The sequence below is a fragment of the Helianthus annuus genome, chromosome 4 (genome assembly GCF_002127325.2).
Source record: "Helianthus annuus cultivar XRQ/B chromosome 4, HanXRQr2.0-SUNRISE, whole genome shotgun sequence".
Taxonomy (NCBI): Eukaryota; Viridiplantae; Streptophyta; class Magnoliopsida; order Asterales; family Asteraceae; genus Helianthus; species Helianthus annuus.
In genome coordinates, this window is record NC_035436.2 from 173,446,982 (window position 1) to 173,465,254 (window position 18,273).

The following is an 18,273-nucleotide window of genomic DNA, read 5'->3' on the forward strand; positions in this document are numbered from 1 at the left end:
TTAATCTATGTTTGTAATGAAATTTGGAAGTGTTTTCTATGATTATCTTTGATGATTAGTTTGCAACCTTGTTATTGATATTGATTTCTTGATTATAAGTAATAGTGTTGGATGATTGGTGCTTGGTTAGGTAAGATAGTTGAAAAATGAAGCTTATTTAATCATGTATTAGTAAACTTTTAATTTGGTTAACTAGCTTAACTTGGTTAAAATGTGGGCACCATGATACTCTAACGGGTTAGTGGTTTAATAAAATGTAATTATTGTTAATCAAGAAAGCTTGCCCTCACGGAAGGACTCTAACGGGTTAGATGGTGTTGTTATGAATTCTTGCCATGATTTGTTAGCTTAGTTAGTAGTTTCGGCCAAAATTGCTATCTTGGTGAATTTATGCGTAAGATTTGTAAAATGAACTCGGTTGTGATTTAATCTAGTCTATGCTTGTCTCGGTGGTTGCATTGTGTTTATCGGTGTTGCTTTCCTTGATTAAGTGAGGTTAGAAAACTCCTAACGGATGACTAACTTATTTTTAGGAGATTTTTGTAGACATTAATCAATTGCACGTTAAAGAACAATTTTAGGTGGTTAAAGTGTGTTTATCGTTTTAACTTTCCGAATGATTGTCATGTTAGGATTCCCGAAAGGGATACTAATTGTCTCAAAATGGAAAATTGACCGAATGCTTCTAGTGCCAAAACTGACTTAGTTGACATGCTTTGGTTGTGTATTAAGCAAGGCTATTTATATATAATTTACTATGTTTTATAAGTATTTATTTATGCTTACTTTAGATTAATTAAAACCAAAACAACTTATGTTTTTACCGGTAATTTAGTGGCAAAGGTCTAGTATTATTTCTCCGCCCATTTCCGTGGATCGATACTTGGTTCTTACCGATACTTTACTACATATATGACGGGGTACACTTGCCCTTTCGTGTGTGTTTTGATGTAAAAGTAATAATCACTTTTATAAATTTAAAACCAATTCGTGTGTAATTTCATTGTAAAAATATGTGTAGTCGCGCACGTACCAAGTTTTTGGCGCCGCTGCCGGGGAATGGCGAGTTTTAGGAACGACCCGAGTCATTGTGTTATCGGTGTATATACTTGTTAATATTTGTGTATATTTTCGTGATTATTTATTTGTTGATTTATTTGTTAATATTTCTAGCTTTTAATTCAATTTATTCATTTTCGTGATTCTTTTGTACACTTGTAAATTTTTATTCTATTTTATTTGTTCAATCCGGATTTATTTATTCATTTATTCTTTAAGTTTTCGGCTCTTAAAAATCATTTTCATACTAGCCGATTCGATTATTTTCGTTGCTTTAATTTTTATAAAAATTTCGGCCCATTTTCGGATTTTTATTAAGTTTACAGCCCATATTTATACATATTCTGCTTCTATTCAGCTAAAAAAAACAGCATTATTATATTAATAAAATATTCATTGTGTCAGTTTTTCGTTTGCAGGTTGATGTCCTCAACTCCCGCGCCCGCTATTGCTGAGCCGACTGACGAACCAGCGCATAATCTTAGACGAAGTAAGAGGTTGCGCGAAAGGTCGCTTGTCGTTGCACAACGCATAGCAAATGCAATCGACGAGCCGGTGATTATCTCTGAAGACGAAAGCTCAGAGGACGAGGAGAGAGTCGTCATGGCGGACGACGACCGACCGTTGAATGAAACGAATCAGCCCGGAAGGGCAGGCCTGGAGCCGAGTATCCTTCAGCCCACTATAGATGCACCTAATTTTGAAATTAAATCTAGTGTTATTAACATGGTGCAGAATTCAGTAGAGTTTGACGGACGTGAGCATGAGGATCCCGGGAGGCATATCGCTGCTTTTCTTGCTATTTGTTCGACATTTAGGATGACAGGTGTTTCGGAGGATGCGATTCGGTTGAGGTTGTTTTCGTTTTCGTTGCGTGACAAAGCTAGAGCTTGGCTTATGTCACTTCCTGCCGGGTCCATCAGGACCTGGAATCAGTTGGCGGAGCAGTTTATGCAGAAATATTTTCCACCTAAGAAAACGAACAAGCTACGTAACCGGATTGTTTCCTTTCGCCAGGACGAGGGCGAGTCGTTGCATGCGGCTTGGGAGAGATTCAAGGATTTGTTGATTGATGTGCCACATCACGGCTTCTCCAAGCGACAGCTGGTTTTGACGTTCTATCAGGGGCTCAGCTATAATACGCAGGAGCGATTAGACGTGAACGCGGGCGGCGATCTTGGAACTAAGACGCCGACTGAAGCGTATGATATTATCGAAAAAGCTGCGTTGAATTCCAGCTCGAGTCGGGATGGAGATAGAGGTCGGGCATCATCATCATCATCTCGCGCAGGAGTTCATGCTGTAGACGACTACACGACCATTACTGCACAAATCTCGGCTCTTGCATCGAGATTCGACAGGTCCCAGATGATTGCGCATGCTGGCTCGGGATGTGACCAGTGCGGAGTGTCACACGAGCCTGGGGCATGTTTTCAGGGAGTCGTATATGAGGGCCACAAAGAAGTAGATTTCGTGAGTAATCAGGTAAGGCCGCAGAACAACCCGTACAGCAACACCTATAATCCCGGTTGGAGAAATCACCCAAATTTTGGGTGGCGGGCGAACGCAGGAAATCAGAACCCATTGGGGTTCACTCAGCGTGCTCCAGCGCCTCAGCAGGGTCAGCAGTACCAGCAGTACAACCAACCCTACCAGCAGCGTCCATATTCGTACCAGAATCAGGGCACTGGGAGTAGCTCCCAGCAGCAGGCCCCTCAGTCTAGTTCCAAGCTGGAGGATATGATGGCTCAGCTTCTCTCTAGCTCTGAAAAACGATACCAACAAAGCGAAGATCGTTTTCTAGCTAACGAGGGAGAAATGAGTAGTCAGAAGGCCTCGATTCAGAATATCGAGAATCAGGTTGGTCAACTGGCACAGATGATGTCCAAAAGACCCCAGGCGGTCTTCCGGGTAATACAGAACCAAACCCGGGCGGACACAGGGATGTGAATGCTGTCATGACCAGGAGTGGAAAAACTACCGGACCCGTCATATCGGACTCAGCACCGATCACTGAAGCGGTCCCGACTGACACACCGGACGAGGTGCAAGCCAGGCTACGCCCAGCAAGTACAGCACAAGTCCAGGAGCCGGTCAAAGATTACACTCCTCCAGTACCTTATCCAGGCAGGCTGAAGAAGCAGAAGAATGAAGAACAATACGGTAAGTTCCTTGAGTTGTTTAAGCAACTACACATCAATATACCGTTTGTTGAAGCCTTGGCCCAGATGCCAAAGTATGCGAAATTCCTTAAGGATATCCTCTCGAATAAACAGAAGCTCGAGGATATATCATGTGTGGTGATGAATGAAACTTGTTCCGCCGTTCTGCAAAACCGTCTGCCCACGAAAATGGGAGATCCTGGTAGCTTTACGCTCCCGTGTTTGATTTGAAACATGTCTGTTAGCCATGCATTGGCTGACTTGGGAGCGAGTATTAACCTTATGCCGTATAAGGTTTTTACTAAACTGGATCTGGGTGAGCCGTCACCCACTAGGATGAGCATTCGGTTGGCAGATCGCTCAATAAAGTATCCGCGCGGATTTGTGGAAAACATGCTTGTAAAAATCGATAAATTTGTTTTCCCCGTGGACTTTGTTATCCTTGACATGGACGAAGATTCAAGGGTACCTTTGATACTTGGACGTCCTTTCCTCAATACAGCGAGGACGATTGTTGATGTGGCAGCTGGCCAAATCACGCTCCGAGTAAATGGCGAGCACGTGACATTTGATATTAAAAGATCAATGCAGCATCCGCAAAGTCACGATGACATGCTTTACTATGTCGACATTGTCGATGCATGTGTGTGCTCTCATTTTCAAGGTACTATTGACGAGATTGATTCGGACACACGTCTGTCGTGTGGGGACCTGATTGGCATTACGCAGGAGGGCCACGATTTCGAGCAGCCAGTCTATCAGATTGGTGACGATGGTTCCCAGAATCCGGAGAGATTTCTTGAAATTGACCATGTGAAAAAGGAGGAAGCAGAGCCTTCGGTTGAAGATCCGACGCCTTTGGAGTTGAAAGAACTCCCACCACATCTCGAGTATGCATTTCTGGACGAGGAGCGTCGCCTACCGGTCATAATTTCGGCATCATTGGAAAAGGATGAGAAAAATCAGTTTCTAGAGGTTCTGAGACTTCATAAGAGAGCCATTGCATGGAAAATCATGGATATCAAGGGCATCAATCCTTCTTTTTGTACTCACAAGATTCTGATGGAAGACGAGTACAAACCATGTGCACAGCATCAGAGGCGTTTAAATCCAAATATGCAGGACGTGGTGAAGAAGGAGGTGATTAAGTTGTTGGATGCCGGCATGATTTATCCTATTTCGGACTCTGTGTGGGTGAGTCCGGTGCAGGTTGTACCTAAGAAAGGTGGTATGACAGTAGTTTCAAATGATAGGAATGAGCTAATTCCTACCCGTACCGTCACTGGGTGGCGAGTTTGCATTGACTACCGCAAGCTCAATGATGCTACTCGCAAGGATCACTTCCCGCTTCCATTCATCGACCAGATGTTGGAACGTCTGTCGGGGAAGTTGTATTACTGTTTCCTAGACGGATTCTCTGGGTACTTTCAGATTCCTATCGCTCCTGAGGATCAGGAGAAGACTACCTTTACATGCCCCTTCGGCACATTCGCCTACCGGCGGATGCCTTTCGGGTTATGTAATGCACCAGCGACCTTCCAGAGATGCATGGTTGCAATTTTCCATGACATGATCGAGGATTCCATGGAGGTTTTCATGGATGATTTTTCGGTATTTGGGGATTCCTTCGATCATTGCTTGGAAAATTTGAGAAAAATGTTGAAGAGGTGTGAGGATACGAATCTGGTCCTGAACTGGGAGAAATGCCACTTCATGGTGAAGGAGGGCATAGTTCTGGGACATAAGATTTCGCATGCTGGTATGGAGGTCGATCCAGCCAAAGTGGATATCATTTCACGACTTCCGCCCCCCACCTCTGTTAGAGCTATACGGAGCTTTCTTGGTCATGCCGGGTTCTATCGGCGATTCATCAAAGATTTTTCAAAAATCGCCAGACCCATGACCCGTTTGTTGGAGAAAGACGCTCCGTCCATATTCGGAGATGATTGCTTGAGAGCCTTTGACCTTCTCAAGCAAAAGTTGATTGAGGCCCCTATTTTAGTTGCACCGGACTGGAGTTTGCCGTTTGAGATTATGTGTGACGCGAGTGATTACGCTATAGGGGCCGTTCTTGGCCAAAAGAGAGAAAAGCACTTTCACCCGATCTATTATGCGAGCAAAACTCTTCACGACGCTCAGGAGCATTATACCACGACAGAAAAAGAGCTCTTGGCGGTTGTTTTCGCATTTGACAAATTTAGATCGTACTTGGTGCTTTCGAAAACCGTTGTATATACTGATCACGCTGCCATCCGATATCTCTTCAGCAAACAGGACGCTAAACCACGTCTGATTAGGTGGATCTTGTTGCTGCAAGAGTTCGATATCGAAATTCAAGATAAAAAGGGTGCGTTGAATGTAGCGGCTGACCATCTATCTCGGTTAGAGCATGGAGACATCATGGACGCGCGTTGGGATTCCATAAATGACAACTTCCCACACGAGTCTTTGATGAGTGTTGAGATATGCGATGAGTCGCCATGGTTCGCCGACCTTGCGAACTACCTTGCTTGCGGGATTCTGATTAAAGGGTTGACTCACCAGCAAAAGAGGAAATTCTTTTCGGATGTCAAGCACTACATTTGGGATGACCCTTACTTGTTTCAGGTTGGTGCTGATCAGGTGATCAGGAGATGTGTTTCAGGGAAAGAGGCGACCGATATTCTGCGCCACTGTCACGAGGGACCTACCGGAGGCCACCATGGAGCCAACTTTACCGCCAAGAAAGTGTTGGACTCCGGGTTTTATTGGCCAAATATATTTCGTGATGCGCAGAGTTGGGTTAGAGCGTGCGATGATTGCCAGAGGGCGACAAATATATCGGCACGTGATGAAATGCCTCAGACCTGGATTCAGGTTTGTGAAGTCTTTGATATCTGGGGGATAGACTTCATGGGACCATTTCCCCCCTCACGAGGTAATAAGTACATCCTGGTCGCGGTTGACTATGTATCGAAGTGGGCGGAGGCACAAGCCTTACCCACCAATGATGCCAGGGTGGTCGTGAGATTTTTGAAAAGCTTATTTGCCCGGTTCGGCGCTCCGAAAGCGCTTATCAGTGACAGAGGGACGCATTTTTGCAATACTCAGCTCGAGAGAGCTTTGTCCCGTTACGGTGTGCATCACCGTCTATCCACGCCCTATCATCCACAGATAAGCGGGCAGGTGGAAGTCACGAACCGGGGGCTGAAAAGAATCCTTGAGCGGTCGGTAGGTGCACACCGCAAGGATTGGTCGGATAAGCTTGATGAAGCGTTGTGGGCTTTCCGTACGGCTTACAAGACGCCTATCGGGACTACTCCCTTTAGGCTTGTATACGGAAAGGCATGCCATTTACCGGTTGAGTTGGAGCATAAAGCGATGTGGGCGCTAAAAACCGCAAATCTGGACCTAAAAGCCGGAGGTGAAGCCCGGTTTCTCCAGATTCATGAGTTGGAAGAATTGCGGCAACGCGCTTATGAGAGCTCGGTGTTGTACATGGAGCGCACGAAGAGATTGCACGATAAACGCTTGAAGGACCACAAAGAATTCCAAGCGGGCGATCTTGTTCTTCTTTACAACTCGCGGTTGCGTTTATTTCCCGGGAAGCTTCATTCTCGTTGGACGGGCCCATACACGGTTAAAGAGGTATTTCCGTATGGGACTGTTGCAATAGAGAACGCGGACGGCGTTATTTTCAAAGTAAATGGGCATCGCTTGAAGTTATACGTTGCCGGGCCGACAGAGTCGGTGATGGAGGTCATTGAGCTCCAAACCCCGCACACATCATAAGTGTGGGGAGGAGAGAGTCTACGCTGCTGACTCGCGGACCTAAAATGCAGCAAGAGTGTATTTTGCGATTTAGGGGTAGTATAGTCATTTAGGATTTATTTTCTAGTTTTAGCTTGGAGTCTTGCTATCGACTCGTCGACAAAAATTTAGCATGAGTCTACGCTACTGACTCGCCGACAAAAATGTAGCAGGAGCGTCTTTGGCGCTGTAGGGGCAAAATTGTCCGTTTTTATGTTTTTGTAGTTTTAGCGTAATTTAGGTTAGTTAGGTAGTTTCCGTTAGTTTGTACAGTTTCTATTCGTGCCGAGCGAAGGTTCTATGTTGCAATATTGTTAGAACAGTAGGCGTGTTGAAAAAATGGCGAAAAACGGCCAAAACAGTTGCTGGAAATGGATTCTGCAGAAAAATTCTGATCTGCAGCTGATGCACGACCGTGCCAGGATTCGCACGACCGTGCATTTCCGAGATTCTGGCACGGTGGATCGCACCCTCGGTGCATCACCGAGAAAAATGAATGTCGTCGGATTCGCACGACCGTGCCAAACGGCGAACGACCGTGCGTCAGGCTGAGGGCATTTTTGTCATTTTGCACATTATATATACCCTCATCTGCTGCAAAATCCCTCATTCGCGAACCCTAGCAACTGCAGCCGTTCCAGAGCGGTTTTTACACCAAATCGCACGGTTTTTCGCACGATCTCGCACCCAACTTCGCACGGTACGTCTCTAGTGTTAGATTTCTTGTTTTCTTACTTTCTAGGTTAGATTTCCTCCGATTCTTCAAGGAAAATTTTAGGGTTCTCTTCATAAACAAATCGAAACCCTAACCCTTGTTGAATCGAAGTATCGTGAACACCCGGTTGACTTTCAGACCCCTGTTGACCCAATACTTGTTAAAATTTGGCAAAAATCAGGTTGTTCTAAGTACAGGGGTCGAAATCTGCCGACACTGTGTCGCACGGACGTTCCTTAGATGGAACGATCGTGCAATTCCGGCTTGTTCATGATATCTACTGTTGTTCGGTGTGGCACGACCGTGCTACTTGATGCACGACCGTGCATATCCGACAATCTCTGGGCTTGGTCTGTTAGTTCTCGGGGACGCACGACCGTGCGTCTCGAAGAACGACCGTGCCGTTTTGACCAGTTCAGTTGGACAGAAGCTTCATAATTTGCTGCTCGGCTGTTTTCAATTCAATTTTCTCCTGTTTCTGTCTTTCTAACAATGTTCCCCATTACAGATGAACCATCCCTTCCTTCAGTTCAACCCCGACAATGAGCGAGAAGCTTTATGCATTCCAAAAAGAGACGCATTATGGGCCCGGAGGGGGCAGTTCGGAGTCCCTAGATGGTTGGATTGGGAAGTAATGCAAGAACTAAATCAGTATGATCGACTGGAAAACATGATGAGTCGGCCACTTACAAATCTGGTCGGTTGCAACCGACCTGTTTACTTGGAGCTAACCAGAGAGTTCTTTGCATCATATGCTTACTAAAAGCCGGTTGCTGCTCGACGACTCAAATTCCGCCACAAAGAGCGGATAGCTTTCAGATTGTGTGGTAAATGGCACCGGTGGTCGGTTGGTCGTTTGGGAAGGAGACTCGGGATTTACACTAGGGAAGACATGGATGATCCCGAAGTCTTCACAGAGCAGTTCACCTTCCCGTCTGATGCAGCACGGGATGCGTTTTGGGCTGCAAATGCCGTTGGGGACCCATACAACCCAAGGATGTCAAAGGCCTCACGACTTAGAGACCCTCTGGTGCGAGTGATGCACCACGTGTTTAGCCACACTATATGCGGTCGCATGGACAGTCTTGGTAACTGTCCAACACCAGATTTGATTTTTCTATACGCATTGGTGGAGAAGGCGCCCATCAACTTAGCGGCGCGAATGGCTGAATACTTTGTGAAGTGCTCAGGGAGGACTTCTAACAGTCAGATACATGACGGTCAGTATGTGACCGAAATTGCGTACAACGAACACCTTATGACTGAGGAGGTACTTCAGGGTCTCACTCTGATAACCGAGGGGGTTCATGTTGACATCAGGTCACTGAAGGCGATGGGGGTAATTGTTGAGACTGATCACGGGGATAGGTTGAGGGGGCTCAACAACGAGGTCTGGGACCCGCTGGCCCCATTCCCAGAAGAGGAAGAGGAAGAGGATGTAGAGATGCAGGAGCAGCACGGACCACACACACCACCACACCACACACCGCCACACCAGCCGCAGCACCATGAGTACTACCAGCATCAGGATTGGCCTGAGTTTTATCAGCAGTTCCAGGAGATGCGTGTTACGCAGGAACAGCATGGTACGTACATCGACCAGATTAGGACCAGCCAGGACCAGATCCGGGCTAGTCAGGATCAGCTCAGGGCCACGCAGGATCAGCTGAGGCATAGCCAGGAGAGCTTATACCAGGGGGTGAGTGCCGGATTTTCGTACCTATTCGGGGAGATGCACCATGCATATCCCGACTACTTTCAGCAACCTCCACAGTTCCCACCGTGGAACCCACCTGGTTATGGTGGTGCGGGCCCATCCTTCACGAGAGACGATGACGGTGACGACGAGTAGGAGTTGGTGGTGATGTTCGTTGGTGGTTTTTATTATTATTTTAGTACTTGTCATTTTGGGTGTTCTTTTTGCTTAATATGTCGAACACCCTCGGATTGTATTTTCAAACACTTTACTTTCTGTTATGTCCTTATTTGGATTGGTAGTATTTATGTACATTATGGTTTATTTGTGTTTATTCTGTTACTGTTCTGTTTTGCTGTACCATATGACACACTTGCAGATTTTGGCTATCAAGTCTTTGACCGGAGCATATGACAGACACAGCTTTGGAAGTCTCGTTTCATCAGATATCATCTTGAGGGGAGTACTATTATCCTTTTTCTCTATATTTCGGGTTTCGCATTGGGGACAATGCGAAGTTCAAGTGTGGAGAGGGGGTTAACTTTGTTAGTCCTCATATATATATATATATATATATATATATATATATATATATATATATATATATATATATATATATATATATATAAAATTAGAAAATCAGAAAAATCATTCAAAAATACCTGTATTTTGTATATATTTTAGTAAATAAACCGGTTGGTTGTGTTTTAGAAAGCTTCGGACTTGATAAAAAGTCGACAAGCAAAATATTTTTGAAAAAGGAAACCGGAAAGCGTGACAAACAAAGAAAGACTTACATGATAGTTTTCACACTTTTACCCATTCCATCCGTTACGTGAGCATATTTGAGCCTATTGTTATATATTTGGTCATTTCGGATATAGGAGTGAGCCGGATGTTATGTGTAATATAGAACTTGTCACTAGTATGCTTGTTAAAACCATGAACTTGTGGATTTGTGTAAAAGTGATAGAGGCACTTAGATTACCCCTTTGTTGTAAACCTTGTTCTTTGTGTTGTGCTCCCCGTTCACCTTATATTACCCTTTAGGATTAACCATGTCGAGTCTTCCCTTTTACCTTTGTTTACCCACATTATCGCCCACTTAGCCAAATTTAGCCTTTGTATGTTTTAAACCCTTTTTAGTGTTGAAACTCGGACAAAATAATCGTTTAACTAGCGTTTGTTTCAGTTTATTGTATAGTATGTTTACTCTAAAAAAAAAACCACAGAAAATAAAACACCCTAAAATAGGGTGAAGTTGATAAAATCGAGCAATTTTGAACACTTAAATGTTAAAATTTCGTAGATAAGCTCGATTGCGCAATAGTCGCCTTTTTAAGGCATTTGTATGTATAGTTGTATACGTTGTTGCTAGTTAAACGCTACTACCGAGTTTTAACCATTTTCGCCAATTTATATGTCTACTTCCATACCCTTCGCCCAAGCCTAACGTTACAACCCGTAAAGACCTCTTGATTTACACTTATTTGCATGTTAGTTGGTGGAGACGAGATCTTATGACAAGCTTATGATATTGCATGTTTCATTGACGAGGCATTGAGTGTTTGCACATACACATTATATGTATGTTTCATAAATAAAACCGAGTGTGTGTGAACATTGTGAGTCGCGTGAAGATTAACATGTTGAGTCGATTAAATGTGAAGTCACGGCTTTTTGGTTGTCGCTTTATAATTGCATATGCTTGTTGGGTTTGAGTCTTTTGATGATTGTCTTTCGACAAACCGGCTAACTATTTATAGTAGTTTTCAATAAAATAGTGTGTAAATTATCGTTCTTGTTTGTTTCCGTCTTTTATTGCTTTTTAGTTCAGCTTGCTTGAGGACAAGCAAGGTTCAAGTGTGGGAAGATTTGATATTCGCTAATTTACACATATTTTAGTCCCCCGTTTTACCCCTATTTTATGCGTTTTCGGCCGTAAAACCGTCATTCGGATACTTAATTATCTACATTTTTTGTTTACAGGCCTAAAACAGCATACCAGACAAGATGATAGCGAAAACGAGGACTTTCTGGACAAAACGACAAAGCTGCGGACATTCTGTTAAGGATTCTGAACTGGGCCTGTGGAACGACCGTTCCACCTGATGCACGGTCGTGCATCTCCGACAAAGTTGATCAACCCGGCAATGAACGAGAGGTGCGACTGGGCGTTCTAGGAAAACAAGGCGGCTCGGTGAAGAACGACCGTGCGTATCCGATGAACCAACAGAGTCTCTGTGATGAACGGTCAGTGCGACTCGGCGTGCAACAACAACCCGGAACTGAACGACCGTTCCATCCAAAGAACGGTCGTGCGATTTCGAATCTGGTCAACGATCTGATGACGTCATGCGGTATGGTGGACCACCACCAATAATTGCTTAAAGTGCACGGCCGTGCCAAACCAAGAACGACCGTGCAACTTCGAAAAAGCATAAAAACAGAACAGAACCATTCTATTAGTAACTCTGGAATTTTGGAGAGCTTTGCAGGCAATTTTGAGGCTCCGAAGGCTTCTGCTTTCACTCGGATTCAAGCCACATTGCCCGGTTTTGCTCATTTACTATCCGGATTCTTAATCTTGTGCTTGTTTATGGTTTGGATTTCTAATCTTTCCAGAATTTTGTTAATGTTTCAAGCATTTAGATTAATATTTATGTATTATTGTAGCCTTTGGGCAAAAACACAACAATCCCTTGCTTGATTATAACCATTAGTATGTTAATCTATGTTTGTAATGAAATTTGGAAGTGTTTTCTATGATTATCTTTGATGATTAGTTTGCAACCTTGTTATTGATATTGATTTCTTGATTATAAGTAATTGTGTTGGATGATTGGTGCTTGGTTAGGTAAGATAGTTGAAAAATGAAGCTTATTTAATCATGTATTAGTAAACTTTTAATTTGGTTAACTAGCTTAACTTGGTTAAAATGTGGGCACCATGTGTCACACCCCCAAAATCCACCCGCGGAGTACCACCGCTTGGGAGCGTGACTGACCAGGATCAAGCCATCAATCATATCAAACATAGCATTTAATATAAAAGTAATTAACGTAAGTCACCATGACATGATTGACGTTTCAAAACCAAATACTGTTTTAAGTAGCGGAAACAATGTAAAGTAAACCCAAAACGAGTTATGAGTTCAACATCATTAACGATCCATCTGCCCACAACGACCTGCTCCTTCCCTGTGCAAGCTCCCAAGTATACCTAAGGTCCTGCAAGGCATGCAGCAAATAATCAACAAACTAGTTGAGCGAGTTCACAGAAAGTAAGTTCATAATGTAATGCATAAGTATAGCTAGTGGGGGCTTCCCATACTAGTGTGTACTAAAGGTGGGGGCTTCCCATGTTCAACCTGGTTAATGAGGGCTTCTCATTAACGGTACTTACTAGACTAACTTCCGACCATGTGTTCTTCTTTACCGAGAACAGGAAAACGTACAGGGTCACGTAGGCTTTACGTGACGTGCCCTTCCCCGAGGACAGTGGTACGCGTGGGGGCTACGTAGGCTTTACGCAGCGTGGCCTTCCGACCTGGAAGCCCGTAGATGGTATTGGGTTACGTAGGCTTTACGTAACGTGTCCTTCCCGACCCGGGAGACATATGGAAAATATACTGGGTTACGTAGGCTTTACGTAACGTGTCCTGACTAACCTGAGGACGATGGTCTATAGTCTGATATATGCGTAAGTACGAGTAATCATTCCATATCCAATATATCCAACCCCAATTCCCAACCCGGGAATCCCATGCCTTGGCTGTGTGAACTCACCTTGGTTTGCTCGGCAGATACACAGAGAGTACAAGTAGCAAGTAAATGGTCACTCACGTCCTACCATGGTTATTATACGAGTCAGGTTCGTATATAGCACGTATATAGTAATCACGTATTGTCATGGCAAACATGTACGCACGTAAGCAGATAAGACATAGCATGTGAGGATCCAATTGTCTAAGTCCAACAATACCCGGCCCAATGACATAAGCAGCCCAATAACAAAACAGTCCAGATTCTCAATCGGCCCAAGTAGCAATCACATACAAGTCTATTAATAAACAGTCCACATATCAAATCATTGGGCTCAATAGATTGGGCCCGTAACAGTGAAGGCCCAACAGTGTGCGTGTGAATGATGGTCTCGACTCGCAACGGGGTTACGAGTCGCAACGGGGATCTCGAGTCGTAACGGCTGGATACGAGTCGCAACAAATGGTCTCGGTTCATCCCGGTCTGGTTACGAGTCGCAATCTGACTCGCAACCGTGGTTGCGGTTCGTGCGGTTTGGTCTCGAGTGGGTACCGACTCGCAACTGGTGGTACCGAGTCGCAACCGTGGTGTGTAACAGCCTTCCTTAATTCTATCAATTAAACTCCGTGATTTCAGCTAACAGTTTGGTCAGTTTCGGAAACAGATCAAATCAACAATTAATCTATAATCAAGCATGTTCATAATCAACATCAATTCAAGAACAATTAACCAATCTTGTACAGAACATGTAATCGGGTCATGTGATACATAATCCCATAGACTAACATGCAACCTAGGTCATGAAACCCAAAACGAATCATCATACCAACCTTTCGGGAACAATCTATGTTAGCCGATCCTCAATCATTAAATCTAATATTATCATACACACAATCCAAACATATATCATGTTAACCGATTTATCAAGCATCTCGCTATTTGAATAACTTCATACATCCGATTTGCATGAACATACATAAGAGCCAATTTAACAAAACATTTATCAATTTACATCCCAATCAATACATTAACAAGAATTCTAGGTTAAGCAAACACCAACATACAAAACCATACGATAACCATTTAATAAGCAACCTAGTTATCAAGCACTAACCGGTTGGATTGAAGGTAGAGGATCGATTCGTTTCACAAGCTTCAAAGTGTGTGTGTGTGCCGTCGGGTTCCAAGCAAGCCGAGAGAGAGAGCAAAGCTTCTAGGGTTTGTGTGTGTGTTCTTGTGTTGTAACAAATGAGAGGAAAACAAGACCCTTAGTTTTGGTATAGTGGTTGCGAGTGGGGAGTGGGCCGAGCCCACTCGGTTGTCTAATGGACCCGAGAACAAGGAGTGGCCCAAAGGGCTTTGTGTGGCCGGTTCACATACATACGACATACATACACACATAATGCATATAACATAACATATATCATGAAATCAATTAATCATTCGGGTTTATAAAATCACATATCGTGCACAAACGTTACATCAAAGCAAGTCGAAAGTTCGAGTTGTCACATTATCCCCAACTAATTGGAAATTTCGTCCCGAAATTTGGTATGCACTCACTGAGGAAGCTAGGTAAACTGTACTGTTCACTGATTTTCCTGGGGTGTCACATCCTCCCCCCGTTGATCTGGAATTTCGTCCCGAAATTCCGAAGTAGTAGCTTCAGCCTCAGTAGTGGTTGCCTTGTTCCCGAATAACTGGGGGTACTTTTCTGTCATCCTGTCTTCGCGTTCCCAGGTGTACTCTGGGCCACGTTTGGAGTTCCAACGAACTCGGACAAGAGGGATTCTCTTGTGTTTGAGGACCTTCACATCCCGGTCCGTGATTTCGACTGGTTCCTCAACGAACTGCAACCGCTCGTCGATAGTGAGTTCCTTAAAAGGAATGATAAGATTTTCATCTGATAGGCACTTCTTTAGGTTCGATACGTGAAAGACATTGTGAACTGCCCCGAGTTCAGCTGGTAGGTTCAACTTGTAGGCTACCTTGCCAATCTTTTCTATAATTTCGAATGGTCCGACGTATCGCGGATTTAGTTTGCCCCGTTTGCCAAAACGAACCACACCCTTCCAGGGTGAGACTTTCAATAAAACCCGGTCCCCGACCTCAAATTCCAAAGGCTTTCTACGCTTATCCGCGTAGGCTTTCTGACGGTCGCGTGCTGCCGCCATGCGTTGTCGTATCTGTGCAATCTTTTCTGTGGCGTCCACTACAATCTCTGGACCCGTGATCTGACTATCCCCCACCTCTGCCCAACAGAGAGGTGACCGGCATTTACGCCCGTACAATGCCTCGAATGGAGCGGCTTGAATGCTAGTGTGGTAACTGTTATTGTATGAAAACTCCACCAAAGGGAGATGCTTTTCCCAGCCGTTGCCGAAATCGATGACGCATGCCCTAAGCATGTCTTCGAGCGTTTGAATCGTTCGCTCAGACTGCCCATCCGTCTGAGGATGATATGCTGTGCTCATGTCTAGTCGTGAGCCAAAGGATTTATGCATTGCTTGCCATAGTTCCGACGTGAATCGTGCATCGCGATCCGAAATGATAGACGTGGGCACCCCGTGCCTCGAGACAACTTCCTTAAGATAGACGTCTGCGAGTGTGGAGAACTTGTCCGTTTCCTTAATCGGCAGGAAGTGTGCAGACTTGGTGAGTCGATCAACTATGACCCATATCGTATCGTTCCCACGCTGGGATCTAGGTAGGCCTGTAACAAAATCCATGGAAATTTCTTCCCATTTCCACTGAGGTATCTTAGGCTGCTGCAGTAGGCCAGCTGGTTTCTGATATTCGACCTTGACTCTCGCACAGGTCAAGCACTTTCCAACGTACGTAGCGATGTGGGCCTTCATACTAGGCCACCAATAAGTAGTGCTGATATCGTGGTACATTTTATCCGACCCTGGATGTACCGAGTAGCGAGACTTGTGTGCTTCGTCCATTATAAGTTCGCGTATACCGCCATAAAGTGGGACCCAAATCCGGCCCGTTACATAGTAAGCGCCGTCTGCCTTCTGTTCCATTTGCTGTCGTGAGCCGCGTAAGGCTTCAGCCTTGACGTTTTCGGGCTTCAGTGCTTCTGTCTGAGCAGCTCGTATCTGTGCTGGAAGGCTAGACTGAATCGTAAGCTGTAGCGCCCGCACGCGCTTCGGTAAAGTGTCCTTTCGACTAAGGGCGTCAGCCACAACATTGGCTTTGCCTGGATGATACTTGATAGCGCATTCGTAGTCGTTAAGTAACTCGACCCATCGTCGTTGACGCATATTCAAATCCTTCTGCTTAAGAATATGCTCGAGACTCCTGTGATCGGTGTAAATCGTGCACCTGGTACCGTACAGGTAGTGTCGCCATATCTTAAGCGCAAAAACAACAGCTCCCAGCTCTAAATCGTGCGTCGTGTAGTTGCGTTCATGAACCTTTAGTTGACGAGAGGCGTAAGCGATAACCTTGTCGCGCTGCATTAATACACATCCAAGTCCCCGAATGGATGCATCACAATAAACCACGAAGTCGTCTGTGCCCTCTGGCAAAGAAAGGATAGGTGCACTGCAAAGTCTATCCTTTAGGTGCTGAAAAGCAGTCTCCTGGGGCTCTCCCCAGCGATAGGTAACACCCTTCTGTGTCAGTAACGTAAGCGGCTGAGCAATCTTCGAAAAGTCTCTAATAAACCGTCTGTAGTAACCTGCCAGACCCAAGAATTGGCGTATTTCCGTCGGTGTACGCGGTGCAGGCCAGTTTCTGATCGAATCTACCTTGGATGGATCGACATGGATCCCATCCCTGTTTACCACATGGCCTAAGAAGTGGACTTCACGAAGCCAGAAGTCGCATTTAGAAAACTTAGCGTACAGCTGCTCCTTCCGAAGGAGTTCCAAAATAAGGCGAAGATGCTGCTCGTGTTCCTCCTGACTCTTGGAGTAAATCAGAATGTCGTCGATGAATACTATAACGAACTTGTCAAGATAGGGTTTGCACACCCTGTTCATAAGATCCATAAATACAGCAGGCGCGTTCGTTAACCCAAATGGCATGACGAGAAACTCGTAGTGACCGTAACGAGTTCTGAAGGCTGTCTTGGAGACGTCCTCATCCCGGACTCTCAGCTGATGATAACCAGACCTCAAGTCTATCTTCGAGTAGTAGCACGACCCTTGCAACTGGTCGAATAAGTCGTCTATGCGTGGAAGAGGATAACGGTTCTTCACCGTCACCTTGTTGAGTTCACGGTAGTCGATGCACATTCTGAACGTACCGTCTTTCTTCTTTACGAAAAGCACTGGAGCTCCCCAAGGCGAAGAGCTTGGTCGTATGAAACCCTTTTCCAAGAGTTCTTGTAGTTGCTTTGACAATTCCTCCAATTCCGATGGAGCTAGACGATATGGTGCGCGAGCTATGGGTGCTGCTCCTGGAGCGAGCTCAATCTGAAATTCGACCTGACGATGAGGCGGTAAGCCAGGTAAGTCTTCAGGAAACACCTGAGAGTAATCACGTACAATTGGAATATCCTCCAATTTCTTTTCCTTTGCTGATGCGTCTGCAACGAGAGCCAAAATGGCTGTGTGACCTTTACGTAAGCACTTCTGAGCCTTCAAGAAAGAGATGATGCCAACCACAGCACCACTCTTGTCGCCTTGAACTTCTAGAGGTTCCTGACCCGAACGAGGAATGCGAATAACCTTTTCGCTGCATAAGATTTCTGCCTGGTGTTGGGATAACCAATCCATCCCAATCACGACGTCGAAACTACCCAAAACTATGGGAATGAGATCAATAGAGAAGGCTTGGCCAGCTAGGATAAGATTACAACCCTGAACTACGTGCGTGGCTTCTAGACTTTTACCGTTAGCTAACTCTACTACATGTTTGGTGGGTAAAAGTGTTGGTGCACGTTTTAGCAGTTGACACATTTTCACAGACATATAGCTTGTATCCGCACCCGAATCAAACAAAACAGTAACGTAAATATTGTCGAGGAGAAACTTACCCATAACAACGTTGGGATCGTTCACTGCGTCGCCTCGACCTAGCACAAAAGCACGACCACGAGCTTCATTGCCGTTGTTGTTGTTGTTCCCGCCGTTG